We start from the raw sequence: 13383 nt of genomic DNA on the forward strand, positions 1-13383 counted from the left end.
ACATCCATAATGTGGAGCTCAGTGGGCCAAGCACATCCCAGCGTTCCCCTCTTCATCACAAATTCCAACACAAGCCCTTCTGCCACCAGCACACAGAGAGCACCGAGTTCTGTCGAGATCCTGAATTCAATATCAAACCCAGCGTGCAGAAAGGGTCTGGTGCTCCTCCTTGCAAGCAAGTTCACACGTATTGAAACAATTGAGCTATTTTTTTTTTTTTAACAAAGTGAGTGGTTTACATGGCAGGTGTATATATTACTAGTTGAACATCGCCTTGTTATTAAGTGTGCAAATCCAAGCACATCTAACAACATTTTTGGAAAAAAATCTGTTATTCAGGCATGGGCCTATTTTATAAAATATGTATGTGCAAGAGATCATGGACACATCCCAACCAGAATGAATGAATAAATAAACAGACAATTTGACATTATTGATTGTAATTGTGACTTTATCACAATTGCAACTTCACATATCACAATATGGCATTTAATCTTGCAATTGTGACAATATTTATCACAATTGTGAGTTATTATTTTAAGCTTTATCTCACATTATTTTTTACTCTTGCTTCCATACAGACAGGACATCAGCTGAATGAATGAATAGGTAATTTGACATTTATTGCTTGAATTGTGCCTTTATCACTATTACGATTTTATATCTCACAATTCAGACTTCTTATTTTAAAGTGTAGCGTACAATTACGCTTTATTTTTTACTCTGAGGTGAGACAGACAGGAAGTCTATGTGAATGAATAAATGAAAAAGGTAATTTGACATTATTTCTAGTAATTATGATTTTATATCAATTGAGAATACAGAGAACACAACACAGAGAATATGTTTTAAAACTGGATCGTTTTTTCCATCGTGTTTTTTTGTTTCATTGCAAATTCCTTGTGAAGCTGTTTTAAATAATGAAAACAAGATGGACAGATGGAGTCTTTTATCAGCAAATGTTACATTTTTAATTATTACGGTCTTTGCCGCTGTTGTTTTTCTTCCAGAGGAACAGAACAGACCTCCATGGAAGCGATGCGGCCTATGAGATCATTTTCTGCTCCAGTATCTCTGCATAGGGCCATCAGGCTCTGACGTGGTCTAGAAATTACACACACACATCGGCATTCCATCTCTTCCCTTTTGACACTCTCTCTGTTACACATACGCACTTCCTCTCTTCCTCTCTTCCTCGCTCCACACCAGCTGCAGCCCTCCTACCCATGGCACGACAAAAAACCCGCAAATTGAACGCTTCAAAAGCAGAATGGTCTACCATCTGGGTTGGGAGGTGTTTATATACTTCGACTCTGAATTAACGACACCCCGGGACTCCAAAATGGATGAAATCATTATCAAAAATCTGATCTTGAAGATCAGACATGGGCCTGCCTCCCGCACACCAGGGGAGGGCGTTTGATAACCACATGGATGGTAATGAAGAAGCGAGCTCTTTTATGCTATGAGGGTCGAAGTTCTGGAACTAATGAGGGAGTTCCAGATCATACAATCGAAGATCCTCGAAGATCACTCAAGTTAATTTGCTCCCATGAACGCCATTCTTTCGGCAAGATGCATTATACATTTCTCCGTGATGAATGAAAGAGCACTAAAATCGTTCCAGCAGCATGGAGGTGATCGCATGACCGCCGCTCCGAGTTATCAGATGCCTGATGATTGAGTTTCATATCAGATTTATTCGCCAAACAACGGTGCTGTCTGTCTGAGGCGATAGAGCTTGTGGATTAAATGGCCCGAGTTTTTCCGGAGCATCAACAGGAGAGGGGGGAGGGAGGAAGAGAGAAAGATGTACCATGTGTAACCCGATCAGCGCTAGCCGCAGAGACACATTGTGTTTTGCTGGAGATCATCGAAGTTCTTCTGTTCAGCTGTCAGTCAAATCCTGAGCAGTGTTGACCACAAAACATAGCTTAACACCAACAGGAACATGATCCAGGTTCTCAAACTTCAAAGACCTTTTTATCTTCCTATAAACTGTCGGAACTTGTCTGTTAGCACCGACCTTGGCTCAGTGGGTAAATTTTTGCAAAACTCTGGAAACGTTTCATATACAAACAAATCATTGCAGTTTCCTGAAATGAACACTTGATGCAGTAAAATGGCAACAACTTTTATTCCTTCTCTGACATATTATGATTACAACCCGATCTCACGGCAATTTGGACGTAGTTTATGAGGTGGCCATTTTGTACGAATGACCTACCCCTGACCCCGCCCCTAAACATACCCATCACTGGGATTTAGACAAATCATACAAATTTGTACGAATTCGTACAAAATAGCCACCTCGTAAAATACGTATGAATTGGTCGTGAGATAGCATTGTATGATTACAGGAACAGATTATCGATTAATAAAACCTTATTTTTGCGTGGTTCCTTGCACAAATACTATCATGGCCTCAAATTTTTTTAGTACATTTATTGTAAACTAATACATTTTTACACTTGCATTACATACCTAGCTCCATATGTACAACTTATCTGTACTGTAAGTGTAAACTTGTTCGGTACAGTAGCTCACCTGGTACAGCATTGCACTTGCAATGTGAAGCTATTGCCTGGCTTCAGGAGACTTGGAATATATTGCATGGAATTCTTCAATAGTGATTTTGTAGTGCCTTTGGGTGCTCGACAGCCTGTTGTACAACAGACAAATGGGTTTGGGATGTCATGGCTAAGGTAAATAAAATTCTGTAATTATTTAAGGGTGAACTGTTCCTTTAATATTTTGGTGTTGGAATGCAAGTAGCTTTCCAGGGCCAATTAGCGTCCTGTTTTTACTCCTGTATTGACTGGAGAGGAAAAATCAACCATGGAGGGATATTAGGAGCTAATGGTTACACTAGCCATGCATTCATTCACACCAGAAACATCCGCTCCAAACTGCTGTTTTCACTGGTAGTTCTGTCTGTGTTCCTGGACCATTAGCTTAGCATCACTTTGTCTCTGTGTTTGTCTCCTGCTGATTTGCTTTGATAGTGGGTCCACCGGGGCTCAGGCTGGCCTGTCTCATCAATTCGTTTTGCTTTTCATTGTCATCGCGGGAGCTTTCAAAGAGAGGCGGCCCACCAATCAGACCAGAGACATTGTGCCGAGCTTAATCAGCTTTGTTAGCATTTCTGTGTTTTGGTCACAGGCCTCAGATAGGCAGAAGGTTTATTAGTAACATGTTATGAGGAGAGAGGGAAAATCACAGATATATCCCATATGCCAAGATGGTGACTCAGACACTTTAATACCACTATGAGAGTTGATTCGTTTTCCATCGCAAGAGTAGCTCTAAAGAATTACGTCAAACTAATAATTTGCACTTTAGCCAATGCATTAATCTTACAAGGCCAATTAACTGTGCTATTTTCACTTTACCTTTGTTTTATACTTCTGCTGAAAGATGTACATTTCATAACATCTTGAGCCAAATACTAGGAATGAGCTGGTGTGCGGTGGTGTTTTAAAATCAAGAGGCAAGGACCCCACTTTTTTTTTTTTTTATATAGGCCTTATATTAAATGTACATTTATTAGGGGTGTAACAATACATCATGTCACAATATATCGCAATACAAACATTATGTATCGTGGATAGTGACAATATATATTATGTATAGTTCACCCAAAATAAAAATAACTGTGTGAGAAAAGAATTCTCAAAAGTTTTAGTGTCAGTACTCCATTAAACTGCTCTATATAATGTTGAATACAATGTATAATAATGCAATGGGGGAATATTTGTGGGTCTTGATAAGGCCAAATGTCTTGTTACCAGTAAAAAGTGGCCTACATTATTTTAAATATGTCTAGTCAGTGAAAGAGTTCAAGCATATTAGTCTTAAATAATTCTGTCTTTTTAGCTTCAGGATCATGAATATATGTATTCTGGTGTCACCATTGTCCTGTGCATTGGTTTATCAACATAAAGTCAAAGCCTATTAATTTACACCCACAATGTAATATCAAATTTAGCATTTTAAATCAACAGTACATTTGTTGTTAACCTTTTATCATATGTCTTGAAGTATCGCAATAATATCGTGATAATATATGTATCGAATCGTGACATGAGGGTATCGTTACACCCCTAACATTTTATTTTACAATTTCCCCGGTTAAATAAACATTACATAAAAGAGAGAGCAAATACAATTCTATTTGTATTTTTACACTAACAATGTAATGTTGTATTAAAACCAAGCATAAAGTTCATCAAGTTATGTTTTTACGCATTTTTACATCCAAAAATAATAACAAGGCAGTTATAATTTAATACTATATAATGTAAAAATGCGTAAAAACATAACTTGATGAACTTTTTTTTTTTTTTTATAAAAAAATATATATATATATGAACTAATGTTTAGCTTTTCTTTTTAATAGTCATCAACCTTGTACACGCTGGTCACAGACACAGACACAGACACAAATATGTACCTTTAATTTCCCCAAGCTGTTTGCTCACTAAAACCCCCCACAGTTATCATGTTTTCTATTTCAAGTTTGATTTTGATGTGACATAAAGTGGTGATATCTAAGAGGTTGAGTTGTTTACTTACTTTTTAATTAGTCGTCCCATTAAACGGCATCATTATCTTCATTCAGTCCCATTAGAGAGTGCACACGAAAACAAGAGACGGGATATGTAGGAAAAACCAATGATAACCGATCATATCCAATCATTGTGCGAAGGAGGCATTGCCTCCTCTCACATGACTTTCCTCCACCAATCCCATGGCACGCATTAGGGAGTCAATGGGCTCAGAGGAGGCAAGCCTCCTGCTGTAACCTGAGAGACTTTTACACTTTTTAAGGTCTCAATGTGTAATAATTGCGTTGTTTTATTTTTGCAATATAGTTTTTATTTCTCATACAGTTTTTTTGAGTAGACACTATACTATAGATAGATAGATAGATAGATAGATAGATAGATAGATAGATAGATAGATAGATAGATAGATAGATAGATAGATAGATAGATAGATAGATATATAGGCCACTATATTGTCAAACAACGCTGACACGTGGGAATCTGTTTTCCTCATTTGAGTAATTAGGGACCGATCTCACAGTTAAAAGTGTCAAAGAAAGTCCTGGCAGAACATACACTGTCTCTGTCAAGTACTTTATCACGAGTGGATCATTTTGGGCATTGTTCGTCCCGTGCGTCTGACATGTACTGGGTGCTGCATGCTGATGTGCCCTATCTTCCTAATTACCAGAGACATCCCGCTGTCAGCAGTGTCGTGCCGGGCTAGAATCTCCTCCGAGGGGTGACAGCTACCATGTCAGCCCGTTTGCCGAGACGCGAACGCCGGTGTCCTGAGATAAAAGAATTAAAATCCCGTCAAGGCCTCATAGCAGGTCACTTGGGCCAAAACAAAAGAGTGGTGATGGGGGGCTTTAATTACCTTGTGTTGTTGTTTGCCTTAGCGTTCCATAACAAAGCTAACTTAATTAGATGTCTCAGGATGTGGTCTCCGGGAGAGCAACACAAGTGTCAACACAAAGTTTAAATGGGAAAAAAAGGGGGGCAGAATGCAGTAAGTATTAATTTAAATGTGATTATGCGTCTTCAATTTGCATTCCAGATATTGGTGCCTGAAGGGAAATTAGAAAGAGTGTGTATGAGTGTTCAAGGTGTGTGAATTGCTGGGAGGTTACCCTACTTGCATCCTTGATGGAAAACGACTGTATTGGACCATGTTTTACCAATGACAGCTACAGTAGATTTATATTCAACAGTGTCAGGGCCCAAGACAGAAACATAGTGTCGACCCAGATCTGGCCCACATCTTGTACATGTGGATTCCACACGGCCCAGATGTAGGCCGGATCTGGGCCGACACTATGTTGCTTTCTGGGGCCATTCATGAAAAAAAGCAAGGCCTAGAGATGCATTTTTTAAAAGCTGAGGTTCTTTTAACCTGAAAACTCCATTTTTAGAATGCCTTGTCATGGAGGAGACACTTTAAAACATGACCGCAATGGTCAAAGGTGTCCGTCTAGCATGTGTTTAAATAGAAAAATAATGGAAGAGTAGCGCAGTGGCATGGAAAAACTCACTCAATAGCATTTAGCATGCAGTGATATCAAAGCTAGTGGAGACATTTTGAAATATGAACATGGACATAATATATGATCACTAAATAACTTGCGTTTTGGTTTGTTCCTCACACAAAGATATCGTAACGGCTTCAGAAGACATAAAGTGTATGAACTACCTCTATGAGGCTTTTATTGTGTTTTTGGGTGAACTCTTCTTTCAAGGTTGTCATCCTCGTTTATCTCAGCTCCTTTTTCTTTTTCTTTCATTTTTTCATTCAGTCTTTTCGATCACAGTCTATTAATTCCAGTGAGGAATGTCCTCATATTGGCTGCTGCTCCGAACAAAGCTCTACGACGCAGCATGAAAAATGACACCTCCACCTTTTCTACCTCCACATTCACAACTGTGAATAATGGGTAAGTTTCTGTGCCAATGCATGAGAGTACCATCACCAAAAACAATGTGTAGTTTTTAATGTTATTAATGTTCCTTACATTACCACAGATCATCAACCAAGTGTTTTTAAAAATCCATCCTCAGCTGATCTTATGAGTTGCCATTGGATGAGCATATGTTTGCAGATCTGTATTTTGCCTGGCAACTCATTGCTTGTTATAGTGACACTCCATGTAAGTATGTAGGGCAAGGTGTAGCTTCCCCTGAGACTTAATAGAGTCCTCATTTATGCTTTATTCACAACTTTATCTTGGGTGTCTTGGATTTAGGAGAAATAGCAATTGTAATAGTATAGAGCTAAAAAATGAAAGGAATGTTCAAAATAGTTAAAGCACTTATATGAATGCTTCTGTACATTTGTTATTTGAGGAGAACATTTTCAAAATGTTGGGGTTTGTATTTTTTTGTGTGTGAAAGAAATTAAAACTTTTCTTCAGTATACATTAAATTGATCAAAACGCAGATTATTAAAATTACATTAAAATTCTGTCATCATTTACTCACCCTCATATTGTTCCAAACCCGTTCATCTTCGGAACATAAATAAAGACATTTTTCATAAAATCGGATCGATTTCTGTTGACAGCTACGTATCTACCACTTTGGTGCTTCAAAAAATTCATAAAGAGAAAGTAAAGCTAATCCATATGAATCGAGCGGTTTACTCCAAATTTTCTGAAGAGACACGATCGCTTTATATGATGAAGACTAAACCGCTCAATTCATATGGATTAGTTTTACGATCTCTCTATGAACTTTTTGTTAAGCATCAAAGTGGTAGTTGCGTAGCTGTCTACGGAGGTACAGAAATCCCTCAGATTTTTGAGTTCCGAAGATGAGCGAAAGTCTTATGGGATTTGAACGACACGAGGGTGAGTAAATGATGACAGAATTTTCATTTTTGGGTAAACTTACCCTTTAATACAGCACTCAAGACTGCAATAAACTGCTCTTCTGATTCCTAGAATCTCACAGGCTCTCATTTGCTGCCCAAACAACTGTTTTATCAGTGTTCTGTGTCCTTAAAGAGTGGCACTCAAAGGTACAGGTCACATGAAGCAAATCCCTTCCAGCTGAATTAGGAAAAGCGTAATATCTGCATATATTTATTCATTGATTTGGCACTGTCGGGCGTTCCTCGTCTTTGCTAATGGCAATAATTCTTTGGATAGGATTCATATGTCTACTTCATATTAAGTTTCCTCACTGCTTACTGACCTTTTCATTTTCTCTGGCATACGCGATCCTTCACATCTATGGACTTGTCAGGACTCATTATGTTCTGACTGCTGCTTTGTTACGAGAGCGAGCATCTTTTACCGAGCAGATGTGTGTGTTTGTGTGTGTGTGTGTGTGTGTGTGTGTGTACTGGCTGTCGTTTATAGTCTGTAAAACAAAGGCATAAAAAATAGAAGCCTGGGGTGCCACGGGAGCACACCCTGTTTGTCACGGATCGCTGCCGTGTGTTGAGCGACTGGGTGGAGACGGCAGTCATAATAGCCCTCAGGTCCAGCGGTTTTGCCTTCCCATCAGAGCAAGCGCAGATCATTTAGTTGATAAATACAGATTCATATATGGATGGAAAGATGTCTAAAAGCAACATTGTGTCCAAATGCACATGCTAAACCTTTCTAAATCGTATGTGACTACATAAGTAGTAAAACGGGGTTGTCAGACTTCTTTTCAGTGCTATAGTCTAGTAATTGAAAAAAACTTGCAACCAAAAAAATCCTTTGACAGATTTATTTACTTTGAAACTCGGATAAATTAAACTGTGAATTTTCTTTGGATTCAAGCGTTCAATTTAAATTAAACTTCCAGTCTTAGATTTGACAAGTTTGCATGTATTTTATATTTTAGTGTTTGACAAGCTACAATAAAGTTAGACTCTTTGCTGTTTTTCAGTTTTTCAACACTAAAGTGTTGATTTTTGGCAGATTGAATGGCAACCACAATTTCATCTTTTATGAATGGTTGAATCGTTCACAGTGAGATTTATAACATGCATTTAGAAAACAGATTTCATGCTGACTTTGAGGTGATTTAGCTACTTACTATTTGTAATATGAAAACAGTGCAAGACAAATGAGTCTGTGGAATCCATACATCATTGTAGTAACTGATGTACTATTTTGCTGTCTATACTTGCCAAGTAAAGTATATACTTTCCCATTTACTAGTACATGCTTTTGTTGCACAGCAGAATGAGAGCTAAGAGACATCAGGTGTGTTTTTAATGGAAGGCATTTTCTAAATAAAGCACATAGTGAGACAGACAGACAAAGAATGCACTTTACACTCAGGCTACAATATTTTCGAAGGGTTTAGAGATTAACCTTTTGAATGTAATGTTGGGGATATGACGCCCCTCCTCTACCCGGGCAGAGCGCGTTCGACTTCTCTAATTAGCTGCCTGACATTTCACTTAATCCAATAAAAAACAACATGGCCGCTGTGCGATGATCTGATATTGGTAATTGGAACTTTTTTTTTGCTGCTGTTGTCCATCTCTGTTCTGCTGTTGCTTCATTTTGACGCCTGTTAGAGATATCATTAACAATTTCTATTGAAAACAAGGCAAGGCTCTTCTCAAAGGACGCATGGAGGGGAATTTCCCTAATTTGGTTTAATCGTCTCACCCGATCATGCACAAAAAGGTCATGAATGCAGATTCTCATTCTCTCACATTGAGGCGTATCGGCTTCTGTTACGGCAGTTTGATGACATGGAAGTTTCAGCACTCAAGCAAGCAGGTGGCTACGATTTCTTCCTGTGTTAGCATCTACCTTGGTGTGCAAAACAAGGTCATTCTAGTTGTCCTTTATGAAGCTGATGACATCATTCCCTGTTAGTGGTCGCTTCGTGATGGCATTTTTGACTGAAATCCTTGTACAACTGTTGCATGAATTTAGTTTAATGCTCAAACTGATCCGAAAATGGTTATTTCGTGCAAGCCTATGTAGCCCATGAGACAATTTTGCTTTTTTATATGCCCATATGGCAAGCCTGCACTAGTGCGCACTTCACAGTGGATTACTAATAAGACTTTATCTTATTCAAATAAATTCTCCAAATCTGCTAGGTTGTTAATGACTTGTAAAGTTAAGCAGTTCTTGCACAGTTCAGATAGTGATGCTTGTTAGTTGCCCCAGTGTTTAAGCCTCAGCCAGAGGTCTGTCTAGCTTACGGCGGACAGGCACCCTGAGAAAAAGCTCTGAGCTAAATGAGCTTGGCACGGGAAAGCACTGTGCAAAAGACCAGACTTTATTTCTCCCAGAATCCTCCCTCTCATTAATTAATACCTGCCCCCAAGCTACTGATATATACAAACAAGAAGGAATGCACATGAAATGCGCCAGCAAATTGAAGCAAATACAAGATAAGGGATGGAAATGAATTTTCATCCAACATTATTTTGAAAAATAAATATTGTACCACGCATTATGCATTTTCGTGAAATTCTTAATTGGCTCAGAAGTAGGAAAGTAAGTTACTTTTCTGTTTAATTTATTAGGGATAACGATATCAGTGTCCAACTGAATTTATTCCGCTGCAAATCTTTTTACCCATGGGAAATATTCCCAATCTGGGAAAAATCATCTCCTGCGTACTGAATAAATACAGTTTTATCAAATTCTAAAATCGATTTTGATTGATCCACAGAGGCATTTTTAAATGGGCGAGCACATCTTCAGTTTAATCTGGTAATATTATGTATGTATATTATGTTGTCATAAAATATATCAAATTAATTATTTAATATTAATATATGGAAATTGCTTGGAAACCATGAATAGTATATATATATATATGCGTGTGTGTGTGGGGGTGTGTGTGTGTGTGTGTGTGTGTGGTTTAGAACATTTGATTTATCAATAATATCTAAAAAAAAATCAAATTTTGTGGTTTCTAAGGATTCCATGGATGTTAAAGGTTTCTCTCTCTCTCTCTCTCTCTCTCTCTCTCTCTCTCTCTCTCTCTCTCTCTCTCTCTCTCTCTCTCTCTCTCTCTCTCTCTCTCTCTCTCTCTCTCTCTCTCTCTCTCACACTCTCTCTCTCTCTATATATATATATATATAAAGCTTTTTTTAAATTAATATAAATAAGCTTTTATTGAACATCAGTGTTATTGACATTTTAAAAAGCAATAGGGTATCAAAAGTTTTTTTTTTGTTACAGTGATTTTACTATTTTTTTTACTAATGTATATTTAATCTAAATTGTTATTTATTTTTATCCAAAACATATCATTCTGATCGTGTATAAAAGTTAAACTGATCGACTTATTCTTTTCCTTTGAAAACAAAAAACAAAACAATTTAAAGGATTAGTTCACTTTTAAAGTGAAAATTCTGTCATCATATACTCACCCTTAAGTTGTTTCAAACCTGTATGAATTTCTTTCCTCTGCTGAACACAAAGGAAGATATTAAGAAGAATGTCGGTAACCAGACAGTTTTTGGTTCCCAATGACTGCCATAGTAGGAAAAAAATATACTATGGCAGTCATTGGGAACCAAAAACTGTCTGGTTACCGACATTCTTCTAAATATCTTCCTTTGTGTTCAGCAGAGGAAAGAAATTCATTCAGGTTTGAAACAACTTAAGGGTGAGTATATGATGACAGAATTTTCATTTTAAAAGTGAACTAATCCTTTAAGTTCCAACAATCAAACTCTTTTTAGCATTATGTTCCAGACAACCTGGAACCAGAACCCTTTGTACAAGTGAGCAAAAACTACTATCTTTAATTGGCAAAAAAATAAAAAGCACCCCGCATTATGCAAAGAGGAATGATGTTTACGTTATAAGCCTTGTCTGTCATTTTAGTAAAGCTGCTCTCGTGTATAAACCTGCCTGTAGGTTCCTCTGGCCGGGCGCCTGAAGCATCTGAACTGTGCAGATGTGCCATCGCTGTGATTCAGAGCATCCTCACGCTCGACTTAAACCGCTGCTTGACTCGTGCCTGTCGGCTACCTTCGCGCTTTAATCTCTCTGAGTGGTGGGAATGTGAACTAATGAGATAAATTAAGAATCATTAGCCTGGAGCTAAACTTTAAAGATATCATCCATGTTATGCAAAAAAAAAAAAAAACAGATTCCTTCAACCCAAAGCAATGGAGTACAAGAGGCGGGTGGGATGACATGCGATAACTAATACTGTGGAAATTCACTGCAGGTTTGCGATACGTTATATAAATATTCCCCTCGCCTCAATGTTTGATGATTGTAATAAAAACGGCATCTTCGTCAACGCAAAACCTACATTTTTTGTTTTTAATGTCACAGATTGCATAGAATACAGCCGTAGACAATAGCTCTCATCCATATGCTTTGTTGTTTTATGTGCGTGTTGCTGAGGGGGGATGTATAAAGTCTCATTCAATTATGGATTTACGCCTTAGACTTTGATGGCCAAAAATACCTCTGTTCACTAATACTGCAATCAATCTCTCTCCATGCCTACTGAGTATAATTAGACAATAATGAGGAAACTGCTTTATGCTGGATCTCAAACTATATGTTGACCTCAGCAACTTATAGTCCATTAGACAGCAAATAGCTCACAAGGCTAGCATAATAAACCATGCCTTCCACTTCAGCTGAGGACCGAAGCATTACACGTACAGGCAGTGCCTAGAGACTGAGCTGCATTGGAGGCATCATGTGACCCCAGCAAATAAACCAACATGACTGTTAAGAATATAGAATATAGCTTACTAATCAACAAATACTGCACAGTTTATACTTTATACTGTCTGCTATTCAAAACAAGTAGGCTATGTGAAATGTTAATTTGAAATAATTTAATGTTTCAAAAATAGTATGCTACGTGACGCATATTGCATGTTTTAGTCAGTGAGTGACAGCCACATACCGGTATATTGAAAATATTTTTGTTTTTTTAACAAATTAAAATCAATTTGCATTGTAATCCTATTTTGTGTAAACCTGTCATAACATTTGGCAGTCCAATTAAACAATGCAAGTCAATCTCAGTTGCTTTTGGTTTGTTCCTTTTATGGAAATCAAGTGCATTGCATTGTGGGAAACCGCAGTGTGCTCTGTTGTATTCAGTTTTTATGTTTAGCATGAGCTGTGTATTTGTGTATTTTCTCTCTCTCCAAGTAGCAGAAAAAGAGGGGTAGTTTCTATGACACCGTTTTCAAATAAAATCTTTTATGCGTTTTGGCTGTTCATACACTACAACAGCGTTTTGGGGGCATGACATATTTTGAAAACGACTTTTTAAATGCAAGTTTTTGAAAGCGATACCGTTATTGTCTCCGTGTAAGCGACAAAAACATGAATTTGTGAAAACAGTGACGTCATGCGCATTACGCAGTTAGTCTAAAGGCGCGTATAGTTTTTCTTTACAAGGTGACATTGCCAACTACTGGCCTGGCATAATAAAGCGTTTTTAATCGTTTTCGCGGATCGTTATGACAACGTTGTCGTCTGTAAGCGAAACACGCAAAGGAAAAACTTTTCCCCTTTTAGTACATCGTTGTCGTGTAATACCCATAATCACAGATATTTTATTATTATACCTCATTATAGAAGATATTTTTATTGGGATTTTATGAACTGGGCATATTTTTCCCTCTCTGCAGCCTTTAATGTAACATTTACTAATGAAGGTTTGTCATGACTTTTGCAGCTCAAGTGATTGGCTCACAGCAACCTGGCAATCTAAATGTTCCTACATTGGTATACATACTACTTTTCTGAATCTTGGGCTCAAACCTGAGGCTTTCTAGGAGCGATTGGGGGTTAGGTGCCTTGATCAAGAGCGCCTCAGTCATTTCCTGTCAGAATTGAGAATCAAACCTGCAACCTTCAGGTTACCAGTCTGACTCTCT

This window comes from Phoxinus phoxinus (genome assembly GCF_949152265.1).
Source record: "Phoxinus phoxinus genome assembly, chromosome: 22".
Taxonomy (NCBI): domain Eukaryota; kingdom Metazoa; phylum Chordata; class Actinopteri; order Cypriniformes; family Leuciscidae; genus Phoxinus; species Phoxinus phoxinus.